This window comes from Neolamprologus brichardi, chromosome 20 (assembly GCF_056152115.1).
Source record: "Neolamprologus brichardi isolate AB-2024 chromosome 20, ASM5615211v1, whole genome shotgun sequence".
NCBI classification, from domain to species: Eukaryota; Metazoa; Chordata; class Actinopteri; order Cichliformes; family Cichlidae; genus Neolamprologus; species Neolamprologus brichardi.
In genome coordinates this window covers 18845638-18856782 of record NC_142123.1, presented here as the reverse complement: position 1 = coordinate 18856782, position 11145 = coordinate 18845638, and positions in this window count along the sequence as shown.

Below are 11145 nucleotides of genomic sequence, written 5' to 3'. Positions count from 1 at the left end.
GACCAACTGCCTGATTTTAAGCAAAGAGTTGAGACGCCTGCCTAGCTGCTGTCTTGTCTTGCCCTGTTTTATCTTGTGTTCCGATCTGTTGGCCGTCCAGTTTTGTTCCTGTTGCTGGCCTTGCCTCGCCCCTGGGGGCTTTGGGTCTCACGCGAAGCCCCTTTTTGGACTATCGTTTCACTCCAGCTTTCGCGGCTGGTTGGGGCGATCTTCAGCTGCATATTGGGCTGGTGTTGCAAAAACTGGTACTGCCTCTCCCTTTTCTCCCAGTCGTGGAGAGCTGCGCGAGACTGAGTAGGGCTATGGACAATCGGAACCAGCACCAGCTGTGGGCTGGCTCGCAGAGTACGAGTATTTCCAATGTGTGCTCTGTGGTGTGTATGTGGGTGTGTTTTATTGCAGATCTCCGTTTTTCTTTTAATTTCCTTTTTTAGTATATAGAGAGCCTTTTTATGTCCCATGTTTTTATCCTTTTTAATGTGTATATCTTGTGCTTTCATTTCAGCGAACTGAGGATCTACCAGCGGCCGCGGGACCTTACGTGGCGGGTCGTTTTCCACTTCTTTTGTTGTACAGCACCAGGTGAATAGACCATAGTGGGTTTTGTGTGGTTTTCTTTTGGTCCACCGCTGCTGGTAAGTCCCAGTTGTATGTTTATTTTTTTGGTAATTTGGGACACCATTTTAGACACCTGTGGGCCGTCCTTGTTGCTTTGTTTTGATTTTTTTTAATAAATAAAATTGTGTTAATATTTGAGCCGGACTCAGTGTGCATCCCTGAACCTGTGCAAACGTTGTTTTAATTACATTTCATTTCTAAAGTTCATATTTCCTGGGGGCTAGAATTCCCCCCCAGGTGGCGTTGTCATTTTATTATTTCTTTTATAACCCCGCCGACCCCTTGGTCACACTTGCATTGCATTGTAGGTAACAAAAGAAGCTATCTATTTTAAATTATACATGATGTTCTTGTGCCTTGATTTGGCAAGCAAATAGCAAGTAAAGCTGAAAATTGTAAAGTACAAAACACAAAAAAAACCTGCTGCTATATTCAATTTAATTTGTTCAAAATTAAAAACCAATTCTAAGTTGAAAAACAACAACAAACAACCAAAGCAAGACATTAAAGACAATCAAAAAGGTTGTTTGGTTATTAAATACTCGCTTAGCTAAACCAAATGACACACATGGGGGAAACAAAATGGCTGCCACATAACCAACTAATACAAAACAATTAAACAACTTGAAACACCCCCAAGGCAATGAAGCATGTGGTTTCATCCAATTAGTCCGTGGTACTTCAGCTCTCCCAGCCTTTGCCAGACAGGAAGGAGAAGCCAAACCCCAGGAAACTCAAACAAGGATGTATTAATACAACATAAAACAGAACTTTGACCTTGCAGTGTTAATATGTGTGCACACCATATAAACATTGGAAGGTGTGATGGAAAAATAAATGTAATAAAGAAACTATATTGAACAATAAGTAGAATATATTTAAAGTAGTGACTGCAAAGTAAACTAAAGTGAATGAACTGGTGGTGAGGTGTGGAGCTTACCATCACACAGACCAAGAGAAATTACAAACATAATTAAGATAAGATGGTGTCTGATTATTCAAAACCTTGTATGTGATAAGATGGATTTTAAATTTGGTTCAGGATCTAACAGGGAGCCATCCACAGTAAGCATCCTGTTAGACACTTTATTTCTAAGATTATTAGAGCTGAGTACAATAATGTCAGTTTTACCTGCAAAGCACGTAAAACTAAAACAGAAAATTAGAGTCCATCCAGATCTTTATATCCTAAATCATTCCTGCAATTTCAATATTTGGTGTATGTTATCTGGCTGAATGGGTAAATAAATTGTGTGTCATCTGCATAGCGGTGAAAACGTAAGCTCTGCATGTATAATGTAAACAAATCATTCCTAGCACCTGGAATTCCATAATTAACCTCAGTATGTGAAGAGGACTCTCCATTTACATGAACAAACTCATATCTATTACATAGATATGATGGAAAAACCACTGCAAACTAAGGTATAAACTGTCTATGCAGTTGTTTAGAGCTACAATCATTCGGGAGGTGCACACACTGTTGTAGTACTTTTAACTCCTGGCATTCTGCTGACTTTGCAGTACTTCTCCGTCCAGTTAGCCTCAGCAGCTACATAGTTACTGAACAACTTATTTAACAGTAAATAGCCACAGTTAATTTGAACCTGACCACTTGACTAGACATAACAGATTAGATACTGACTCATCTGAAGCATGTTTTGTTTTTTATCAGTTTGTTAACCAGACTGTCAGGGACCAAGCAGTAAGGCATAAAGGACACAGGTGTTTAAAAAAGGGGTTTAATTGACCTCAAAATATGAGAAGATATTTAACAAAGCCAAAAAACTTAAACAGACAAACCAATAAAAGAGGTCAACTCAATAAACTCAAGATAACAATTAACAAAATCTCAAACAAACTTAAGTCAAACTGACCTGCTGAAATGACACATGGGGGAACTTAATGACCTTATAGTGCACTATCACACCAATAGAGATCTTTTTCCTCCACATACACACTGTATGTGTAAAGTTGCTTAGGATGCTGCATTGAAGAAAACTGAGGTGAAGGAGAAGGCAAAGCAGATGGAGCAAACAGAAAGCTGCATGCAACGTTGTGGGGAGCAGCTGAGATTGTCCAAAACAAAGTTGAAGCATTCTGCTGAGCCTCTTACCTTTGGAAGGAGAACGTACTGATTTGTGGCAAGGCCACTAAGCACTGACTCGTGCTTTTCAACCTGTTCTTTCAATGGGGAGATGGGGTCAGAACAGTGGCTGGTGTCAGCAGGTCTATTCTGACATAAATGGAGAGAAAGTTTATTTACAAGTTGGTGAATGAGAATGAATGAGAAACAGGATAGCACAGTCAATTATATTTCCAAGCAAAGGGTATGGTATTGCAGACACTCCGTGGACACAAAAGCATGTGCTGTCACTTTTTGGGTCTCTGGGTTTGCAAAGATGTCTGCATAGAAAGAGGGATTAATCCAGGGCAAGATGAACAGATGGAGTTTTAGAGTTTTATTAATTATGACTGAAGCAAGTACTGAAATCAGGTCATGTAGTTAAAGTTAGATCCGTAACTTTTTGGAACTTTGCTTCTGTACGCCACCACAGCAAATTTTAAGTCACATTTTTCAACTTTAATTCAAGAGACTTAACAAAAGTACTCTATTACTGTTTAAAAATTATAGCCATTTTTATACCTTCCATCCATCCATCTATCCATCCATCGTCTTCTGCTTATTTGAGGCCGGGCCCTGGCGGTAGCAGCCTAAATAAGGATGCCCAGTCCTACCTCTTTCCAGCCACCTCCTGCAGCTGGTCAGCCAAGAGTAATCCCTCCCTTGGTCTGTCCCGGGGGCCTCCTCCCAGTTGGATATGCCCAAAACACCTCACCCAGGAGGCATCCTTGTGAGTTTCCCGAGCAACTTCAACAGGCTACTTTCCGCTTGAGCATGTCGTCCCTGATCTAGAGTGGGCACTCCACCTTTTTATGGCTGAGGACCATGGCCTCAGACTCGAGGTGTTAATTCTTATTTCTGTTCACACTTGGCTGTGAAAAGCGCAGACTGATGGCCACAACCTAATGAACCCAGCAGAACCACAACATCTGCAAAAAGCAGAGATGAGATTCTGCGGCCACCAAAAAACACCTGGCTACACACAGGAATTTTATCCATACAAACTATGAACACAAAGGGCAGGCCTGGCAGAGTCCAACACACACTGGGAATGAGTCCAGCTTATTGCAGTGCAGACCTCCTGCAATGGTTATACAGGGATTGAATAGATCTTAGCAATAGACACCCCATACTCCCAAAGCACCCACAGGATTTTCAGGTGAACATGGTTGTCTTCTCCAAGTCCACAAAACACACGTAGGGGCAAACTCCCATGTACCCTCAAACCCTGCAACCAGGATGAAAAGTGCATGGCTCCTCCTGTGTCCAAGGTTCAATTAATGGACTAACTCTTCTCTCCAGTACCCTGGCATAGACCTTCCCAAGGAGGCTGAGGAGTGTGATCCCCCTGTAGTTGGGGGATCACACTCCTCAGTTAACAAGTTAACAATTAACATGTAATATAAAGATGATTTTTGTGAGTATCCAACACTTTATACGTACCCCAGAGCTGTACGTTGTATGAGGTTTGTGGTGATGCTGCAGTGATAATTTTGTGTTTGATACTGGTGAGCTCCTCAGCACTGGAGAGAAAATGCAGTTTCTTTCCAGAATTTCCCAGGTTAGATCCAATGTGTCAAAGTGATACAGCTAAACCTTGACATGATAATATGCCATGAGGAAAATTAAGAAAGGCCACAGCTATTTCTATTCATGAGATTATCTTTAACAGTGGCAACACAAAGAGATGATTATATTTCTCACCAGAAACTGAAAATCAACATTTACAAAAGATTTTATGTTATGTTAAGTAATTGAAAATAACAGAATAACATCCTCTAATACACTGACATCTAACATCCTTCCATCCCCTTGGGTTGAGGATAAAGTAATACCATCTGTGGGAGCTGTTGGAGCCCTGCAGAAGATTAGCCACATCCTAAATCAAAAAGGCTTATAGTCTCTCCAGATGAATGTAAAGCATCATTTTTATGTGTTCTGGACATAAAGGCCAACACATGAAGGATTAGAGCAGGAAAATACAGCTCTGTTTATTTTATACAGGCCAAAAAAATATTCTTTCCTATTAAACTTTCTGATCTGAACTTGATAAATACTGTCCAATAAGATCTATTTACACTGACTGCTCTGACACAAAGATTTATTCCTGTTTCATCAGTACTGTTGCTGCAACATTGTGGATCACCTGAAGGCATTTTAGGGAGTTTTTCAAGGCACCCAGATAATACCAATAACAGTAGTCCAACCTAGAAGTAATAAATGCATGCCCAGGGTGAAGTAGGTTCAATCGTTGTTCTGGCAATCTGTCGTGAAACAAAGTTGTGTTGCGGTTTTGATTGTTAGAGCCAATGGGTTTACCTTTCCTGTGGCTGCGTCTTGTCTTACCTGAGCTCTGGTCAGTGAGAAATACGCCTGCACTTGTGTGGAGGAGCTACCCACTCTGGGAATTGCTGTCCAACCACTGGGCTCCAAAGGATCCAGTCACTGCCTCCTGCCACTCGGACACATCTGGTGAGTGTGGAGTTGGGCCCGTTGTTGTCCGGTGTTGTGGGCAGCTTGGGATCTACCACATTCATCCACCAGAGGGCTGCTCCAGGCAGTATCAGCAGGGTCGGGCCTCGCCTTCCAGTGTTTCAGCCTGAAGTCCTTCACCAGAACCCAGTCGCCTGGTTTAAACGGGTGTATTTCTTCTGGTCTGGGCAGGGCTGCTTTCACTGTTACGCCATTGGATGGACATGCCTGTCCATTGTGGGGGTTCTGCCCCCATTCTGGCAGGACGTCCATACAACACCCCGTAAGGGCTAAGGTGTGCTGGAGGTCTGGTTCACATGCGCATGTGCATTAGCATGAGGGGAAGTGCATTTGGCCACGTGAGGCTAGTTTCTATTAAACCCGATTCTTTGATCCCCATGATAGAACAGAGAAAACCCGACTCAGGAGTGATCAAAACATTTATAATTCTTTATTCATCTCTCTTCATCTTCCAGAAGAGAGAGCCCTGCACAGCCCAAAGCCAGTTGCAGAATCTCTAACATTAGAAGCTAAAAATGTGTCTCATATGTTATTTTGGTACTTTACACGTCACACATAGTTTCGATACAAACAACTCCTTATATGTTACTAGTTCCTCTTTTTGTCTAGTTTCCTGTTTTTATTAATATGCTTGTATAGCTCTACACTAACTTCCTGTTTTTCAGTCTGGCTGAGCACTTAGTTTATGAGTCAAAAGTGGCCTTGCTTTACAAGCCTTTATTACTAAAATACGTAAAACAATATAATCAGACAATAAGCACTAAGAATATATGTTTATTCCTTAACAGTTCCCCCGTTTTTAACTAATTTTATTAGTTAACCTAATTAACTGACTCCCTCAATAACTACTGTTAACTAAAAACCGATATAATTAGTTTTCCTGGTAACAGGTCCTACATTACTTTTGTCACTCTTTGGTGTGTTAACCCGTTTCCTCTTTAAAACGTAGTCCTGGTTTCTTCGCCCCCTTTAACGGGTAGCGCATATCCGGCCTGAACACTGTGTTTGGGCAATTTACATAACATAGAAATCCTACAAACTATTACTAAAGTCCCTCTCATTAGTGTCTAACGAGCTTTTGATCTTCTTTGCAATGTAAACAACTGCTCTTCAGATAGGTGTCTTTGTGCTCTGTTCTTCTTTTGGATCACATCCGTGTCCCTCTCTCTCAGTCCAATATGTTCGACCTGATCCTTCCTGGATTCTCGCCAACCCCTTCGTAGTTTTGCTCTGGTTCTGGAATCTTCTCCTGTAAAGGTTAGAAAACAAAACGCCTCTCTCTGCTACACCTCAATAATCTACTGTGTTCAATTGTTTGTTCAGTTATTCAAAGTTAGTTCAGACTATCACGTTTGGGATTCTCTAATCAAAAGGATTAGCCTAATTATTATTTATGTGTGTGTAAGCGTGTTTGCATTTACCCCTCCGTACTCTAAGCTATTCCTACAATATATCAGTTCAGACAGTCACGCTGAACGAAGCTTTTGACCTCCACATGACTGAGTAGCAACTCCTATGAGCACGATTGCAATGTGTGTATGAAAATGGTTATAAACGTTTATTCTACTGAAAGAGATCAAAGGAACGTCAGACATTTTCAATCAATTAAGCTTAAGCATATAAGCAATTACTTATGCGTGAGTTTTACCATACCCAAATTATCAAACACCCAAAAAGTCATAAAATGGTCATAAAACCCCTTATTTCAAATTAAACCTGAAATTCCCCCTTTTGACACCTTGTTTCACCACCTCTTAGGAAATTAAAAGAAAAAGGCTAGTCAAATTATTTCTCAAAACACCTCAGCGATCCTCCTCTCGGGTATATTTGCTCCAGGCCTGCAAACCTGTGTTTAAGGAATAAAATCTATTTAATCACCATGTCAAATCTTTTGCACCTCTGGAGCCTGCATCCTTGGAACTTCCTAAAAACAAAACCTGTGTGTTAACCTGAACTTCACATTTCATACTCAGTTTTCCCCGCTGTCCTTCTTTCACTGTGATCCAATCTGTGCTATAAGAAACAAAACTTAAAACAGAACAGTTATCAGTCATGTGCTTCATGCAAAATTTCCCATATTTTAATTTCACATTGATCCTCTGAGTGTCATGGTACTTTTTAACTTGAAATTATCAGAGCTTACCAAAATGAATTTGCTTTCCTTACTTTGCTCCTGTTTTCCTCCAGTGCCAGCTAGTATCACATACCCTTCCCAATTGTACTCTTTTCAATAATTTACTTTTTTAAAGTGAATAAACCTCGGTCCCTTGGACCAGTGTTTGTTATCCCCTAACTGTATTTTCAGTGTAAGAACTCTACCAATCCCCTATATAATTCCTAAATTTTGCTTTGGTTCTAACTGTTTTCCTCTATAAAAATTTAATTGACTTCTACAGTGGCCTGCTTTGGTTAATGGTAACATGAGTTATATCAAAAAATTTCTCCCCTTTAGCATTTGGCATTTCCCCAACAATATAATGTAATACCATAATCTAAACCCAGTCAATAAAACAGAATTTTCTTAAAGCAAACATCAGCAACCCAAAATTAGCAGCCAAAAGATTAAGTCTGCAGCTCCACACTCATGTGAAACTACACTCTTCCCCTCTGGTCTCTCTTCTCCTCCTGCTCCTGCCAAAAGCAAAACAAAGCAAAGTAAAGCATTCACCCTTCTCTTCCCGACTTGGTTAATTGTTTATCAACATTTACTAATCCTAAGCTTGGTCCAGTCTTTGTCTCAGTGTCAAGTCAGTCAAACCTTTAGTCCACATCATCAGTCCAGTCACACATTCAGTCACTCACACGCATTCACTCAAATGAATCGCCTTGAGGCGACTTTTGCTGTGATTTGGCACTATATAAATAAAATTGAATTGAATTGAATTGAATTGAATTGAATTGAATTGAAAAGAAAAAACAATTGTTTATCATTTTTGGTCTGGATTGACACGCGGCAATCCTTTTAGACAGGAACTCCCAGGTTCCCAGGGATGGCTTTTCCTCAGCCCATTGTAATCTTAATCAATCCTATATCATACTTTAACGAGGCCCAGTCCATCTGGGACCTCTACCAGCAGTGGATGAGACTGCATAAAGTCTGGAGGGTGTGTTGTTTGGACCAAACATTGTGAAGCAGTTGTGTCCACCAGTTCGACTGAGCAAACACAATGAAATGTGCACAACATAAATTTCTTGTAAGTATTTAGTCTAGGGAGAATAACACTGTGGGGTCCTCTGTAGCCTGTCAGTCGCAGGTTCTGTTGCACCATACTACCTCAAATCTGTCATCAGGGCCTTGTGGGGAGTAATGCAACATACAGTGGAGGTCTCCAACAGCCATGAAGCAGTGATCTGGAGACATACAATGGTTCACCGCCTGCACAAAGTGCTCTGCCACAGACCTGTCTCCCAGCTTCCACTCATAAGCGAAAGCTGGGATGGTAGGGCTGTATTTCACCATTGTATAGTCCAAATCTTTTTACAGCTTGGTGATGCCATTATGACAGGAGATCAAATTTATGTTTGATTTGCACATGAGATCCCTGGACAGTAGCTGGACACAGGTCAGACCACAAAAATCCATGCTTAAATTTTGATCCTTTGTCGTCTATGCAAGACACGGGTGTGGTGAAATTCTCATGGTTGTTGATGCAGATTTGGAGTGAGGGATTCTGCCCCCCAGCACGGGCTGGGGTGTGAGAGAGCCTGACCTTAAAGTGGCTCCTGAATTTTACAGCATCACATTAAATCAGACTGATGGTGCACGAGCGCAGAGGCTTCAGAACTTAGAATCCTCCAGTTTCTAAGATTTCTTCAACTATAAAATAATCCAGTGACAACTGTCAGAATTTCCACAGCTACACAGCAAAAAATAACCAGTAGTTAATTCATCAAACTTCATTTTCCAAAATGAAAGCATACAGTTTTAAACAGCACTTCAGTGGCTGCCACAGTGTAACTCAGTATAATGCAGTAACCTGAATCCTTTACAGCGGTTTTCTTAGGAACACTGCAAACCAGGTTTCAGAGTAGGTGACAAAACTGAATGCCACAGGAAAACACGGTATGAATGTGATGAATGTTGGAGCCACTTTACTCTTTACTTTAGTGATACAACTGATCTCAGTCTGGACAATATCTGGCTTCCACAACAGTGTACAGTGTCGTTCACAGGGGACACAGATTGCTGTGAGAAATCATCAAAAATATAACCAGAAACTAACTGAATCAAAGAATATTACTAACCAAAAACATAAACACTGGGTCCCCAGACAGGCACTGTGACTGTGTCATCTGTAGCACCACCAGCTAAACCCTCTGTGTGTGATACTATTATGCAGAGCGGTATGTTGTTATTTTAATGTTGAAAGACACACAAATTGTAATGCCTTACAAATGGACTGATTCTTTTAGATCGCTTTTCTACTTTATACATCTTGCTTCATTCTCACATTCACACACATTCACACTTAGGGTTAGTGTCTAGCCCGAGGATTTTTGGCATGCAGACTGGAGGAATCGAACCACCAACCTCCCAATTATGACCTGGTCTACCTCCTGAGCTACAGCCACGTATACATCAATCTTTTACATTAAGATATAACTGAGAAGTAATATTGCAGATATTACAGGGCCTAGTGTAAAAAGAAACAACAACAAAAAAAACAGGGTGTGGTTGGTGGCTCGGCTGCAGGGGAGGCATGGAGCAGCGGGTTCAGGGTGTGGTGTCAGGGAAGCTGGTTTCTCACAGCCAGTGAGCATTTTCTTTTTTTTTTGCCTGTCCCATTTGGTTCTTTAGCCATCAGAATTGTTGTCTGAAGGCCAACAAGGACACCCAATGGATTTACTTTGCCAAAAGGATCATCACGGCCTTGCCGTATTGGTCCATTTGATCGACCTTTGTTGTTATTATTTATTTTATTTTATTTTCAGTTGTTACAGACGGGACAGGGGTGAGCATTTTCTAATCATGCGTTCCCTATTTCAGTAGCAGCCGGGCCGGGAGAAGGAGGCTGCTGCTGCAGGAGAGCCAGGGCGGTATAACCTGCAAAGTGCCAGAGTGACAAAGGAGATTGTGTGCAGATAATGATAAAAACCACAAAACATAACAGCAGTCGTGTCGCGTCCTTTTGGGATTACACAGGGTTTATAGTTTATTTTGCAATATTTTTAGCCCTTAGTCTAAAACACACTGTGAACATATCTTTCTGTTTTATCAAACAGGCAACTATATAAACAGTAGCTGCAGAAATACGGCACAGTTGTTCAAACATAAACATCGATAAAAAAATGTTCATGCATGTTGTCTCTCGCTCTTTCCTTTTATTTGCTTAGCTCATTTTTTCTAGTTTGTCTATGATTTGGTTGAACCTGACAACACTGAGGATTTCCAAACAGTCCAGAATGAATTAGTAGTAATAGCAAAACTCATGCCTTGTCAAGATAAGAGACACATGTAATTGCTCTTAGGTAGCCTAAATATGTCAAAAGATTCCCTCCACCAAGTTACAGGAAGGCAGACTGGAGGCTAAAAAACAACTGTGAGAGTGAGAGTACAAAGAAGTACGTGTGTTTTATGGAGCATAAGCTATTTTATCTCATTACACTGCTGCCTTTCAGTAATAGTAACATTAAAACCATAAAGTTCAATTTATTTAACACTAATTTATATTAGTGTTAAATAAGTCCAAGTAGCAGCTGACATAAATGTGACAACATATGAAGAAATAAAGTGTGTTTGTACATATATATACATATAATACATATTTAGAGTCATTCATCATTACACACACACACACACACACACACACACACACACACACACACACACACACATATATATATATATATATATATATAGATAGATAGATAGATAGATAGATAGATAGATAGATAGATAGATATATATA